The sequence below is a fragment of the Triticum aestivum genome, chromosome 7B (assembly GCF_018294505.1).
Source record: "Triticum aestivum cultivar Chinese Spring chromosome 7B, IWGSC CS RefSeq v2.1, whole genome shotgun sequence".
Lineage (NCBI taxonomy): Eukaryota > Viridiplantae > Streptophyta > Magnoliopsida > Poales > Poaceae > Triticum > Triticum aestivum.
The window spans coordinates 178,514,106-178,529,388 of NC_057813.1; positions in this window are offsets into that span (position 1 = coordinate 178,514,106).

Genomic DNA, 15,283 nt, shown 5'->3' on the forward strand with positions numbered 1-15,283 from the left:
GTGTTATGTTCCCGGATTTTGTGTTCCTTACGCGGTTGGGTGATTTATGGGACCCCCTTAACAGTTCGCTTTGAATAAAAGTCCTCCAGCAAGGCCCAACCTTGGTTTTACCATTTGCCACATAAGCCTTTTTCCCTTGGGTTTTTGCGAGCCCAAGGGTCATCTTTATTTTAACCCCCCCCCCCGGGCCAGTGCTCCTTCGAGTGTTGGTCCGAACTAGAGCCACTTGCAGCGCCACCTCGGGGAAACTTGAGGGCTGGTTCTAGTTGTACGTAGTGTTCATCCGGTGTGCCCTGAGAATGAGATATGTGCAGCTCCTATCGGGATTTGTCAGCACATTGGGCGGTCTTGCTGGTCTTGTTTTACCATTGTCGAAATGTTTTGCGAACCGGGATTCCGAGGCTGATCGGGTCTTCCCGGGAGAAGGTATATCCTTCGTTGACCATGAGAGCTTGTGATGGGCTAAGTTGGGACACCCCTACAGGGTATATATAATCTTTTGAAAGCCGTGCCTGCGGTTATAGGCAGATGGGAATTTGTTAATGTCCGGTTGTAGATAACTTGACACCAGATCCGAATTAAAATGCATCAACCGCGTGTGTAGCCGTGATGGTCTCTTTTCGGCGGAGTCCGGGAAGTGAACACGGTTTTGGGTTATGTTTGACGTAAGTAGGAGTTCAGGATCACTTCTTGATCATTGCTAGCTTCACGACCGTTCCATTTGCTTCTCTTCTCGCTCTTATTTGCGTGTGTTAGCCACATATCATGCTTAGTCGCTGCTGCAACCTCACCACTTTACCCCTTCCTTACCCATTAAGCTTTGCTAGTCTTGATACCCATGGTAATGGGATTGCTGAGTCCTCGTGGCTCACAGATTACTACAACAACAGTTGCAGGTACAGGTTTTGCGATGATCATGACGCGAGAGCTATGTTTGCTTGTTTTGGAGTTCTTCTTCTGATTCTTCGATCAGGGGATAGGTTCCAGGTCGGCAGCCTGGGCTAGCAGGGTGGATATTGTTCGAGTTTCTATTTATGTATCATCCGTAGTCGGATGTTGATCTCTTGTATTGTGATGTTGTATTTTTGTGCCATTGTATACCTTTTGTATGTATCCCCACTATTATGTAATGTTGATGTAATGATATCCACCTTGCAAAAGCGTCTTCAAGATGCACTTCTATCCTTGGTGGGACCTTCGAGTTACTTTAGGATAGGGTCGCATCTTGGGCGTGACAAGTTGGTAATCAGAGCCTCGACCGACCATAGGAGCCCCCTTGATTGTTGGCCGTTGTTGAGTCTAGAAAAAAACTATTTTGAGTCTTAGGATTATATATATCGGAGAGTAGGATTCTTTTTACTCCTCAGCCCCCTTCATCGCTCTAGTGAGGTCTCCTAACGTAGATGTTTTGACTTTCCTCTCCTAAAATTTCACTATTTTTTTTTAGGATCACGCGGGTATCTTGGAATCGTTCCGATGGTTTTGTGACAAGAACATTGGTCTTGGTGCCTCCTGTCTATTATGTGGCTTTGACCCGGGGAGTTGAGCTCCGAGGTGTTGTCCTCACAATTTTATCGTTGCAGTTCTAGAATACATGAGTTTTGCCGACATCGAAAATCTCTTTTATGCAGTTGTTGGTGAGATAACCTCGACGTCACCCAGTCTAGGGAGTTCAGGAGTATTGCCATAACTCGTATAACAGATGCTTTTCGAAGGTTGAGGTACACGATTTCCGAAGGTTTCTTGGTTATGTGTTGACGGATGGATATAGCTGGATGTAGGTATTGTTAGTTTGGGTGAGATATATTGCTTCCCCTGTATCCCCAACACCAGATTGCATAACCAGAAAGTTTCGGGAGTTTATAGGTGGGAATTCTAGTAGCTCGTAGGATATCTTTCCAACAGACACATGATACGATATGGGATCTATCATATGTTTGTTCCGGCTTATTCTGCAAGCCAAATCCTTTGTTTTGTTTTATTTATGGTATTTGAGTTGCTTCAAAGTCAAGTGTTGATTCCATCAAGCAGTGTTCTCATATTTCTACGGGAGTGCTAATCCTTCTTGATCATTGAGGTTGTCATGTTAATTATTTTCCAACCGGCGTGCTTCTCTCCAGGCTAATACTATCATTTTTTTCCATTCACGAGATCAACTCTAAGTTTTCTCAACGGTGTTTGTTTCATCCGTCCCAAGTTGTCTTTTTTTTCCCGCCCTCCCACCCTTTTCTTTAAAGACTCATATATTTAATCAAGTATCCATTTATTCATGTGAAGTCTCTTCATTCTTTTCTTTCAATGTTCTTATCCGGTGATTTCCCATGAAGATGCTCAACTGTTTCAAGTTCATCATCCTTCATTGTTGTTTCTTCTCCGATGGATCCAATTCAAGCTTTCGATATTCATCATATTCCTTTCCTCGTTTCTAATGCTTTCTCATGCCGATGCACCTCTTAATCATTCACTTCTTCCTATCCAATTGTTCCGGAGTGCTAAAGATATCTCACAAGAATCATGTTTCCATTCTTAATCCGTTCAAGTTACTTCGAGGTTTTTCTCTCATTCAAGCTTTAATTCTACCGGTGCAATCCCCCCTTTCAATCAATCGTTCAACGGTGTACCTTTTGAGTGGGCCCTAACCCATAGGTCTTTTCCCAGGATCTTACCTGACTCTTCTAATTATTACGGAGCCATTCCAAATTCTTTCCAAGTTTGACGTAAGAATGAATTATCATAAGTCATATGTCCTTCTCCAAGATCTTTCAAATTCTTTTCATCGTTGGTTCAACCTTTCTAATTTTCTCCCGGAGTATCTCAACAATTCATGGTGGTGTTTCTCCTTGTCATTCTCAGATTTTGAAGACCGAAGAAGAGTTCCTCTTAAATCCTTACCCGTTCTTCCAAAGATGCGTAGTTCAAGCTTGATGCCATCCTCTCATAATTGTTTTCGATTGTGAGAATTCTTTTCACCCATCCGGAGCATTTCATGAGTTGTTTCCATTTCTTTCCTCCGAAAGCCATCATGTCATAATTCTTCATTTGCAATGTGTAGCTATCATTCTCCAAATCTTACCGGTGCATCGTTCAAATACCCTCTAATCAGTTCATGATCTCTGCGTTCTCATGTATCTATATCCCCTCAAGTATCTTCATTTGTTTTCCAATTCTTCCCGGTGAATTGTGCCTTTCCTACTTTCATTTTCAATTTTTACGGCGGTTTGTTCAAGACTCCTATTCCTATGTTCTCATATCGATTTATTCGTTGTTTCAATACTACCGGTGGATTGTTGAAGACCTTCCCAAGTTTGCACTATATCTATCTTAATCCTTTCTATGAGAATAAGTAGTATGCCAAATCCGTTGCTTGTAATCAATTCAAATTGATGAAGGATACGCATAATGTAATTCTTATTCTTGTTTCATCCAAGTGTTTAATCCCTTCTTTCAGAGATTGTTCATGATGAAGTAATTCTCGGTTCTAGTGTTCATCTTTTCTTTCCGGAGTTCCAAGTTCTCTCGGTTATATCATCGCGAAGCTCCATCTAAATCATCGCAAGGCTTCACCTTGTGTTGTCAACTTCTCTTTCTTTCTATCATCCTTTCATTACCGGAGTTCTTCATTGAGGCTCTACATGGTGGTTCGTCAAGGATTCTATTCATTCTTCAATTGTTCTTCAAGATTTCTCTCGAAGTTATGATCCGCCAAGCTATACTCTAAAATAAACATGGTACTCAACACATGTTTTATTTTGAGGAGTTCAAGTATTCTTCATCTTGCATTTTGAGGTGCAATTCTCCTACCTTATCTTTTCAGATGGTGTTATATCATTCTTGACAGTTTCCCTTCAAGTTTTATGATTCACAAGTTGTCAAGAATGAGATATTGTGAAACCATCATTTTATCTTTGATCATGAATTGTTTCAACCCATATTAATCTCTTCGTTGGAGTTATCTTGTGTCATATTTCACCTAAAGCCTTCCATTGGGAATGTTGCTATTTGTGGTGCTTATCAATGATCCAAGCTTTCTCCATATCCTTCTCGGTGAAAGAGGTTTTTCATCTCTTCGTTGATCTCAAACAAGCATTTGTTTTTCGTTAGTGGCCGATTGTCACCTCATAATTTTGAGATGTTTTCCATAAGCCGACTACAAGCTTATTCGTTTCGTTGTGGGTTTTCCAACAACCCCGTTGTAACCTTCTTGGAAGGGCGCTTTCCAAGTTCTTTTGTGGCAGAAGTTGGCATTTTCTTCTCCATTCTGTTATTCGAATGATCTATCTTCTATTCTTTCTTCCAGAGGCATTGTGATGTTGCCCTTTTCACTCATCACCTCGTTTTGTCAAGATCATGTTCTTTTCATGCTTATCCATTTAACTGGTGTGACGTGTTTTCATTCGAGTTCTTTCATCTTATCAAGTTTTGCCTCCTTCCTCAACCAGAGAGCTGTCTGAAATCTTTCTTACCCCTTGTGCCATTCTTTCAATAGTTTCGGAGGTAGTGTGTTGTTGATTTCATCAAGTATCATCTCATCTTCTCAAGTTCATGTTCTAGTCCTTCCATGTTCAAACGGAGTGCTGCCCGAATTCTTCCTCTCTCATCTTGTTTTAACCAGAGTGGTTCCAACTCCTTCTTGTCCATTGTACTCGTCAAAAATAGCTTTGCAGCCTCCAAGGTTCACTTGGTGTTCCTTCTTTCTATCCTCTGCTGCAGTGCTCTCAATTGTATTCAACTCCGTTGTGTTCTTTCTTTCAATTTTTCAACCTCTCGAGGTTCGTGGTTTCACTCGTTTGTCGAAGAAGCAACTTAGTTTACCTCCTATCTTCCTCTTCCTTTCCCCTCCGGTGCCATCCTAGATCTCGGGACGAGATCCTCTCGTAGTGGTGGAGTGTTGTAACGCCCCGGATGCAACTTTCCATATTCGTAACTCCAATTCTTGCCTTTTCCGGAGATGTGTTTTGATAATTCCTTCGTGGTTGGGTTTTTGTCTTTTCTTTTGCTTTTTGTTCATGCCGTGCATCTCATCTCATAGCATCATGTGCATCGCGTCTTATGTTTTCATAAAACCCGTATCCGCTCGTAGTTGCCGCTTCTTCCGTGTCTCGGTTGACCTTCCTCAGATCAACCAGACCGCTCTCTTCTCTCTCTTTTCTGAGCTCATCAAACCCCTTGCCTTCGTTGACCATTCCGTGACCACCTAACCTCTATTGCCAGCTCGCAGCCCCCTCGCGTGTGCGCCCGAAACCTGCCCGGACCTGACCCGCTCAGCCATCATTGTTGGATCAGGATCATCCCCTAACATCCCGAAAACATCTTTGGTTTCTTATTTGAACTCTCCTAGCCAATCTATTCTGAACCTTCGATCTCGATCGGACGTCTGCGATCTGTCCAAATCTTGCTCTTCTAAGCCGACCTAGTTGTTGCACATTTCGGAGCCATCCAATCTCGATCGGAGGGCTCCAAACAGCCCTCGGTCACCCCCTCCTACTATATATGGATACCCTCCTCCTCCATTTTCGGAAACCCTAACCCCTAGCCCTTCTTCCCCACTGCCCCTCCGCCACTTGGCGCGCAGCCAAAGATCGCGCCGCCAAGCACGCGCCCTGTCTCCCTCCTCGCGTAGGGCCCATGGAACCCAGATCGAGGCCCTGGAAGCCCATCTGCACCCAAACCGTGCTGTCACCCGCTCCTCCCGTCGCTCAAACCCTCCACCCGAGCGCCTCCTCGTCCCAATCCATGCGCGCCTCATTGGAGTCCGACCGCCGGACCAGCTCGTCGGAGCTCTCAACGCCGAGGACCTCCTCCTCGCGCCCTCTTTCTTTCTTCCTCTGCCGTTTCCTCTCTCTCACACATCTCTCTCTGCAGGAGACTGACAGCCATGGTGGCCGCAGCTCCAGGGAGCCTCCCGAACTCTGCAGCGTCGCCGCTCCTTCGATCCGGCGAGGAGCTCGCCCAGATCCGCCGCTGCACCGTCCCGGAGTCCCGCAGCCGGCCGCCAGCGCCTTCTTCCTCTGCTTCTGCTTCGAGCAGGAGGAGGATGACCCTGCCTCGAGCGCACGTCTGTGCCCGAGCGAGGACCACATCACCGTTGACCGCGTCCCTGTTCGTCTGGAACGCCAGCGCCCCGCTTCAGCCCAGCAGCCTCCAAGGCCCAGCCGCGCCAGATCCGGCCTGCCTGGCCTCCTCCCCACCGAGCCGTCCCATGAGGCCTGGTGAGCAGCCCCCCTGGCCTTTCCTCTATTGGGCTAGTCAGATTCGGCCCATGCATGTTTTTTTCCCCGTCTGCGATTTTAGCATTATCCACAGGAAACTCGTTTTTGCAGAAAACCCCCTGTTGTTCATGCATTTAATAACTCACAAAATATGCATCATATGTAAATAATTTATATATATATATATATAATGCTTAATTTTTCATCTAGTTTCATAATATGCCACTTTCATCCATGTTAAAATGCTTAAACTTGTTGTTTGCTTTATTTTTGCATAAATGCCGTGTTAAAATGATTTATTTCATAACTAAATAACCGTAACTCCATTTTAAATGAACTTTATATGTAAATGGGGTGGAAAAATGCCTAGTTTAACATGGTGCATTTTGTTTTACTGTTTAACAACTCTAAAATTGTGTTTAGGGCAGAACAGTACCAAATTCTTAATTTGCATATGGGGATTTTTCGGAATTGTTGTTTGTTGTTTCCGGCCTCACTTAAATTTGCCTAGATAGGTAGTTTAATTAGGCTTCACCTCTTGCCATGTTAATCAACATTTAATATTGTTGGGTACCTAAACAAGAGCGAACTAAATAACTTGAATGTGGTGTTTCGTCAATATGCAACTCATTGCATATTGAGCTCCACTTAATTTGTAGTATTGTCTGTTGCACTTTGCCATGCCATGCCTCATTAAACCGGACATGCATCATACTTGATTGTGCATCATGCCATGATTATGCTTGTGTGTTTACCATGTTGTTTGCTTCTTTACGGTTTGCTCCTCTCGTTAGCTTCAGTTTTGTTACAGAGTTGTGAGGATTCGTTCGACTTCATCCGTTCGTCTTCTTCATGGACTCGTTCTTCTTCCTTGCGGGATTTCAGGCAAGATGACCGCTACCCTGGATCTCACTACTATCATTGCTATGCTAGTTGCTTCGTTCTATTGCTTTGCTGTGCTACCTATCTTTTGCTCATCAAGCCTCCCAAATTGCCATGAACCTCTAACCTTTGACACCCTTCCTAGCAAACCATTGTTTGGCTATGTTACCGCTTTGCTCAGCCCTCTTATAGCGTTGTTAGTTGCAGGTGAAGTTGAAGATTGCCCCATGACGGACAGGATGATGTTGGGATTTCACAATATCTCTTATTTAATTAATGCATCTATATACTTGGTAAAGGGTGGAAGACTCGGCCTTATGCCTGGTGTTTTGTTCCACTCTTGCCACCCTAGTTTCCGACATACCGGTGTTATGTTCCCGGATTTTGCGTTCCTTACGCGGTTGGGTGATTTATGGGACCCCCTTGACAGTTCGCTTTGAATAAAACTCCTCCAGCAAGGCCCAACCTTGGTTTTACCATTTGCCACCTAAGCCTTTTTCCCTTGGGTTTTCGCGAGCCCAAGGGTCATCTTTATTTTAACCCCCCCCCCCCCCCCCCCCGGGCCAGTGCTCCTTCGAGTGTTGGTCCGAACTAGAGCCACTTGCAGCGCCACCTCGGGGAAACTTGAGGTATGGTTCTAGTTGTACGTAGTGTTCATCCGGTGTGCCCTGAGAACGAGATATGTGCAGCTCCTATCGGGATTTGTCGGCACATCGGGCGGTCTTGCTGGTCTTGTTTTACCATTGTCGAAATGTTTTTGCGAACCGGGATTCCGAGGCTGATCGGGTCTTCCCGGGAGAAGGTATATCCTTCGTTGACCGCGAGAGCTTGTGATGGGCTAAGTTGGGACACCCCTGCAGGGTATATATAATCTTTTGAAAGTCGTGCCTGCAGTAATAGGCAGATGGGAATTTGTTAATGTCTGGTTGTAGATAACTTGACACCAGATCCGAATTAAAACGCATCAACCGCGTGTGTAGCCGTGATGGTCTCTTTTCGGCGGAGTTCGAGAAGTGAACACGGTTTTGGGTTATGTTTGACATAAGTAGGAGTTCAGGATCACTTCTTGATCATTGCTAGCTTCACGACCGTTCCATTTGCTTCTCTTCTCGATCTTATTTGCGTATGTTAGCCACCATATCATGCTTAATCGCTGCTGCAACCTCACCACTTTACCCCTTCCTTACCCATTAAGCTTTGCTAGTCTTGATACCCATGGTAATGGGATTGTTGAGTCCTCGTGGCTCACAGATTACTACAACAACAGTTGCAGGTACAGGTTTTGCGATGATCATGACGCGAGAGCTATGTTTGCTTGTTTTTGAGTTCTTCTTCTGCTTCTTCGATCAGGGGATAGGTTCCAGGTCGGCAGCCTGGGCTAGCAGGGTGGATATTGTTTGAGTTTCTGTTTATGTATCATCCGTAGTCGGATGTTGATCTCTTGTATTGTGATGTTGTATTTTTGTGGCATTGTATACCTTTTGTATGTATCCCCACTATTATGTAATGTTGATGTAATGATATCCACCTTGCAAAAGCGTCTTCAAGATGCGCTTCTATCCTTGGTGGGACCTTCGAGTTCCTTTAGGATAGGGTCGCATCTTGGGCGTGACAATATCTCATTGTCACCACAGATAAGCACGGCAAGACATACATCAAGTGTTCTCAAATCCTTAAAGACTTAATCCGACAAGATAACTTCAAAGGGAAAACTCAATCCATTACAAGAGAGTAGAGGGGGAGAAACATCATAAGATCCAACTATAATAGCAAAGCTCGCGATACATCAAGTTCATATCACCTCAAGAACACAAGAGAGAGAGAGAGAGAGAGAGAGAGAGGGAGATCAAACACATATCTACTGGTACATACCCTCAGCCCCGAGGGTGAACTACTCCCTCCGCATCATGGAGAGCGCCGTGATGATGAAGATGGCCACCGGTGAGGGATCCCCCCTCCGGCAGGGTGCCGGAATAGGGTCCCGATTGGTTTTTGGTGGCTACAGATGCTTGCGGCGGTGGAACTCCCGATCTATTGTGTTCCCCGATGTTTTTGGGGTATATGGGCATATATATAGGCAAAAGAAGTCGGCCAGGAGAGCCACGAGGGGCCCACGAGGGTAGGGGGCACGCCCCTTACCCTCGTGGCCACCTCGAAGCTTCCCTGACGTCCACTCCAAGTCTCCTGGATTGATTCCGTTCCAAAAATAACTCTCCTGAAGGTTTTATTCCTTTTGGACTCCGTTTGATATTCATTTTCTTCAAAACACTGAAATAGGGAAGAAAACAAGAATTTGTGTTGGGCCTCCAGTTAATAGGTTAGTCCCAAAAATAACATAAAAGTGTATAATAAAGCCCATAAACATCTAAAACAGATAATATAATAGCATGAATACTTCGTAAATTATAGATACGTTGGAGACGTATCAGCATCCCCAAGCTTAATTCCTGCTCGTCCTCGGGTAGGTAAATGATAAAAGAAAGAATTTATGAAGTGTGAATGCTAGTAGATGCATAAGTTTGATCAATGATAATTTCAATCACCTTTTCTAGCATCATTATATGTCATAACAGTAGCTCATCTCATAAAACTTCTCATGATCAAGTAACAAGCTATTCAAATGTTAAAGCATAGACCATAAACTTTCTTGAAAACTAGCAAACTATGTTCTCAGTCATCAAACAATTGCAATTCATCTTATTTTCAGGAAGGGTCTATGTAAGAGCTTTGATTTAGCAAATCCCACATACTCAACTATCATATAGTCTTCCATGATTGCTACCACTCAAAGCATATTTTTAGGACAAATAGCATCGATCGAACACAGAGAAAGATAGGGGCTTAATGTTTCGCCTCCCAACTTACTTATCATATAGATAATTGTCAACAATAATAATTCATGATCAAATATATTTGAATGGCCATATATGCTTAGATCTTTCCCCATCACATGATGCTTGCCAACTGAAGGGTAGGTTGGAATGAGAAGGAATACTATTGAATTTTGCATAAAAGTAAAAGATAGGCCCTTCGCAGAGGGAAGCAGGGATTTGCAGAGGTGACAAAGCTTGAAGCTTTTAAACAGAGATGAAAATAATTTTGAGAGGTATGCTTTCATTGTCAACATAACAACCAAGAGTTCCCGATATCTTCCATACTAGATACATTATAGGCGGTTCCCAAACAGAATGGTAAAGTTTTTACTCCCCCTCCACCAACAATCATCAATCCATGGCTTGCCCGAAACAACGGGTGCCTCCAACTAACAACAATCCTGGGGGAGTTTTGTTTGCAATTATTTTGATTTGAGTTTGATCTTTTGATCATGGGACTAGGCATCCCAGTTACCAGCCATTTTTCTCGTGAATGATGAGCGGAGTCCACTCATCGTGAGAATAACCCACCTAGCATGGAAGATACTGACAGCCCCTGGTCGCTACATGAGCGATTCGGGCATACAAAACAGTTTATTATTTGAAGGTTTAGAGTTTGGCATATGCAAATTTACTTGGAATGGCAGGTAAATACCGCATATAGGTAGGTATGGTGGACACTCATGGAAGAAACTTGGTTCAAGGAATTTGGATGCACAAGCAGTATTCCCGCTTAGTATAGATATTTTGGCTAGCAAAGGATTCTAAATAGCAAGCACCACATGTTGGAGGATCTATAACAATATAACTTCTATACAAATATACCCAAGCATAACTCATTATGTTGTCTTCCTTGTCCAACTTCAACTAATTTGCTCAGGTTTGAAAAAAGTTAATGGGGTTCACAATCATAGAAGATGTCTAAGATAGTATATTTATATGTGAAATCTCTCTTCCTTCAATATTCTTTCATGAATTGTTCAAGTGACCAATACAATGTTTGCTAACCTTCAATAAATTTACCACCTCTACTTCTTAGATGTGAAGTCATTACTCCACATGGGATAAGCATATGAAACATATATAATTTCAGATTTATGATATTCAAATCATTCAACCATTTACTCATAGGATATAAGTGAAGCACACGAGTAAATGACAAACTACTCCAAAAAGATATAAGTGAAGATAAATGGGTAGTTAAATAATTATGTAGCTATGTGAAGACTCTCTCTCATTTAAGAATTTCAGATCTTGGTATTTTATTCAAACAACAAGCAAAACAAAATAAAACAAAATGACGCTCCAAGCAAAACACATATCATGTGGTGAATAAAAATATAGCTCCAAGTAAAGTTACCGATGAACGAAGACGAAATAGGGGATGCCATCCGGGGCATCCCCAAGCTTAGGCTCTTGGTTGTCCTTGAATATTACCTTGGGGTGCCTTGGGCATCCCCAAGCTTAGGCTCTTGCCACTCCTTATTCCATAATCCATCGAATCTTTACCTAAAACTTGAAAACTTCACAACACAAAACTCAACAGAAAACTCGTAAGCTCCGTTAGTATAAGAAAATAAAACCACCACTTAGGTACTGTTGTGAACTAATTATAAATTCATATTGGTGTAATATCTAATGTATTCCAACTTCTCTACGGTTCATACCCTCCGATACTACTCATAGATTCATCAAAATAAGCAAACAACACATAGAAAACAGAATCTGTCAAAAATAGAATAGTCTGTAGTAATCTGTATCATTCGAATACTTCTGTAACTCCAGAAATTCTACCAAATTAGGAAGTCCTAAGAAATTTGTGTACCAATCCATAAAAAAATCAGATCAAGATCACGTTTCTGTGAATTATCAAAACTAATTTACTGGGTGCAAAAGTTTCTGATTTTCAGCAGGATCAACACAACTATCACCGTAAATTATCCTAAAGGTCTTACTTGGCACTTTATTGAAACAAAAGCTATAAAACATGATTACTACAGTAGCATAATCATGTGGACACACAAAAACAGTAAGGATAAGTATTGGGTTGTCTTCCAACAAGCGCTTTTCTTTAATGCCTTTCTAGCTAGGCATGATGATGGCAATGATGCTCACATAAAAGATAAGAATTGAAACACAATGGGAGCATCATGAAGCATATGAATAACACATTTAATCCTAACCCACTTCCTATGCATAGGGATTTTGTGAGCAAACAACTTATGGGAACAATAATCAACTAGCATAGGAAGGCAAAACAAGCATAACGTCAAGATTTTAAGCACATAGAGAGGAAACTTGATATTATTGCAATTCCTACAAGCATATGTTCCTCCCTTATAATAATTTTCAGTAGCATCATGAATGAATTCAACAATATAACTATCACATAAAGCATTCTTTTCATGATATACAAGCATAGAAAATTTACTACTCTCTACATAAGCAAAATTCTTCTCGTTCGGAATAGTGGGAGTATCATAAGAGACTCGAATACTATAAAATTGTTTCCACATTAAAAGAGTAATGTCCAGAAAAAGGGTAATCATAATCATGACAAGTTTTATAAATATAATCATCACTACTTTTTATAGCATAAGTTTCATCACAATAATCATCATAAGTAGCAACTTTGTTCTCATCATAATCAATTGAAACCTCTTTCAAAATAGTGGACTCAGCACTAAATAAAGTCATGACCTCTCCAAATCCACTTTCATAAATATTATAAGATTCAACACCCTCCAAAATAGTGGGATCATTACTTCCTAAAGTTGACACTCTTCCAAACCCACTTTCATCAATATAATCATCATAGGTAGGAGGCATGCTATCATCATAATAAATTTGCTCATCGAAACTTGGGAGGCTAAAAATATCATCTTCATTAAACGTAGCATCGCCAAGCTTGGGACAAACATTAATTGCAGCAAATATATTCTCAAACATGTCATTCTCATCAAACATAGCATCCCCAAGCTTGGGCATTTTCATGTCATAAGCATAATCACTCTCATCATTAATAGTATGGATAGCACCAATAGTATAGCAATTATCATCATCACAATGAGTAGTAGGAGCAACATCATCTGAGAGGGATACCTTTCTACCTTTGCTTCTCTGTCTTTTCTTTTTCTTCTTCACATCATGTGTGGGTTTAATCCTCTTTTTTGAGCTCTTTATTAATGAGATTGGTTGAATAGAAAGCTCCTCCTCGTTACCTGATTCATCATAAGAAATAATAGGAGGGTATTGGGAAGTCTCTTCCCTTTCATTAGTATTCTCTTCATCTTCTATTTGCTTTCTTTTCTTTATGTAATTGGCAATATAAGGATTTTCAATGCAATTCACCGCACAATACATATAAATTTCCTCTAGATCAATATCAAGGAATTTATCAAGATTAAATTTTGGAATATGCTTAGTTAAATATTTCAATTCTTCATCACCCAAAAGCAAACTAAGTTCATTATGATGTGCAAGGGAAATCAAGTCATCGCAATTTTTGGAAACGATTCGATCATGAAACAAATTGCATCAGAGATTTAAATGACCATGTTCATTGCAAAGTTCACAAGTACGGTAAAAGAAAATTCAGCACTCACATCTAGCCTTTCTTGCAACCATTTAGTTTCTAAATACTTATGCCTCTTGCAAAATCTATCTTCTCTATTTGGTGTGTACTTGCAAACTCTATGCACTCCACAAAAATTGACATGCTTATAAGAGACATTTTCATCATGACTAGTCAATCATCATTAGTACTATGGATATTCAAAGAGTTCATACTAACAACATTGCAATCATGTCCGTCATTCAAAGATTTAGTGCCAAACATTTTATAGACTTCTTCTTCTAGCACCTGAGCACATTTTTCCTTTCCATCACTCTCACGAAAGATATTAAAAAGATGAAGCGTATGAGGCAAACTCAATTCCATTTTTTTGTACTTTTCTTTTATAAACTAAACTAGTGATAAAACAAGAAACTAAAAGATTCGATTGCAAGATCTAAAGATATACCTTCAAGCACTCACCTCCCCAGCAACGGCACCAGAAAAGATCTTGATGTCTACTACGCAACCTTCTCCGTGTAGACGTTGTTGGGCCTCCAAGTGCAGAGGTTTGTAGGACAGTAGCAAATTTCCCTCAAGTGGATGACCTAAGGTTTATCAATCCGTGGGAGGCGTAGGATGAAGATGGTCTCTCTCAAACAACCCTGCAACCAAATAACAAAGAGTCTCTTGTGTCCCCAACACACCCAATACAATGGCAAATTGTATAGGTGCACTAGTTCGGTGAAGAGATGGTGATACAAGTGCAATATGGATGGTAGATATAGGTATTCATAATCTGAAATTATAAAAACAGCAAGGTAACTAATGATAAAAGTGAGCGTAAACGGTATTGCAATGCTAGGAAACAAGGCCTAGGGTTCATACTTTCACTAGTACAAGTTCTCTCAACAATAATAACATAATTCGATCATATAACTATCCCTCAACATGCAACAAAGAGTCACTCCAAAGTCACTAATAGTGGAGAACAAATGAAGAGATTATTGTAGGGTACGAAACCACCTCAAAGTTATCCTTTCTCATCGATCTATTCAAGAGTCCGTAGTAAAATAACACGAAGCTATTCTTTCCGTTCTATCTATCATAGAGTTCGTACTAGAATAACACCTTAAGACACAAATCAACCAAAACCCTAATGTCACCTAGATACTCGAATGTCACCTCAAGTATCCGTGGGTATGATTATATGATATGCATCACACAATCTCAGATTCATCTATTCAACCAGCACAAAGTACTTCAAAGAGTGCCCCAAAGTTTCTACCGGAGAGTCAAGACAAAAACGTGTGCCAACCCCTATGCATAAGTTCATTGAACCCGCAAGTTGATCACCAAAACATACATCAAGTAGATCACGTGAATATCCCATTGTCACCACAGATAAGCACGGCAAGACATACATCAAGTGTTCTCAAATCCTTAAAGACTCAATCCGACAAGATAACTTCAAAGGGAAAACTCAATCCATTACAAGAGAGTAGGGGGGAGAAACATCATAAGATCCAACTATAATAGCAGAGCTCACGATACATCAAGATCATATCACCTCAAGAACATGAGAGAGAGAGATCAAACACATAGCTACAGGTACATACCCTCAGCCCCGAGGGTGAACTACTCCCTCCTCATCATGGAGAGTGCCGGGATGATGAGGATGGCCACCGGTGAGGGATCCCCCCTCCGGTAGGGTGCCAGAATTGGGTCCCGATTGGTTTTTGGTGGCTACAAAGGCTTGCGGCGGC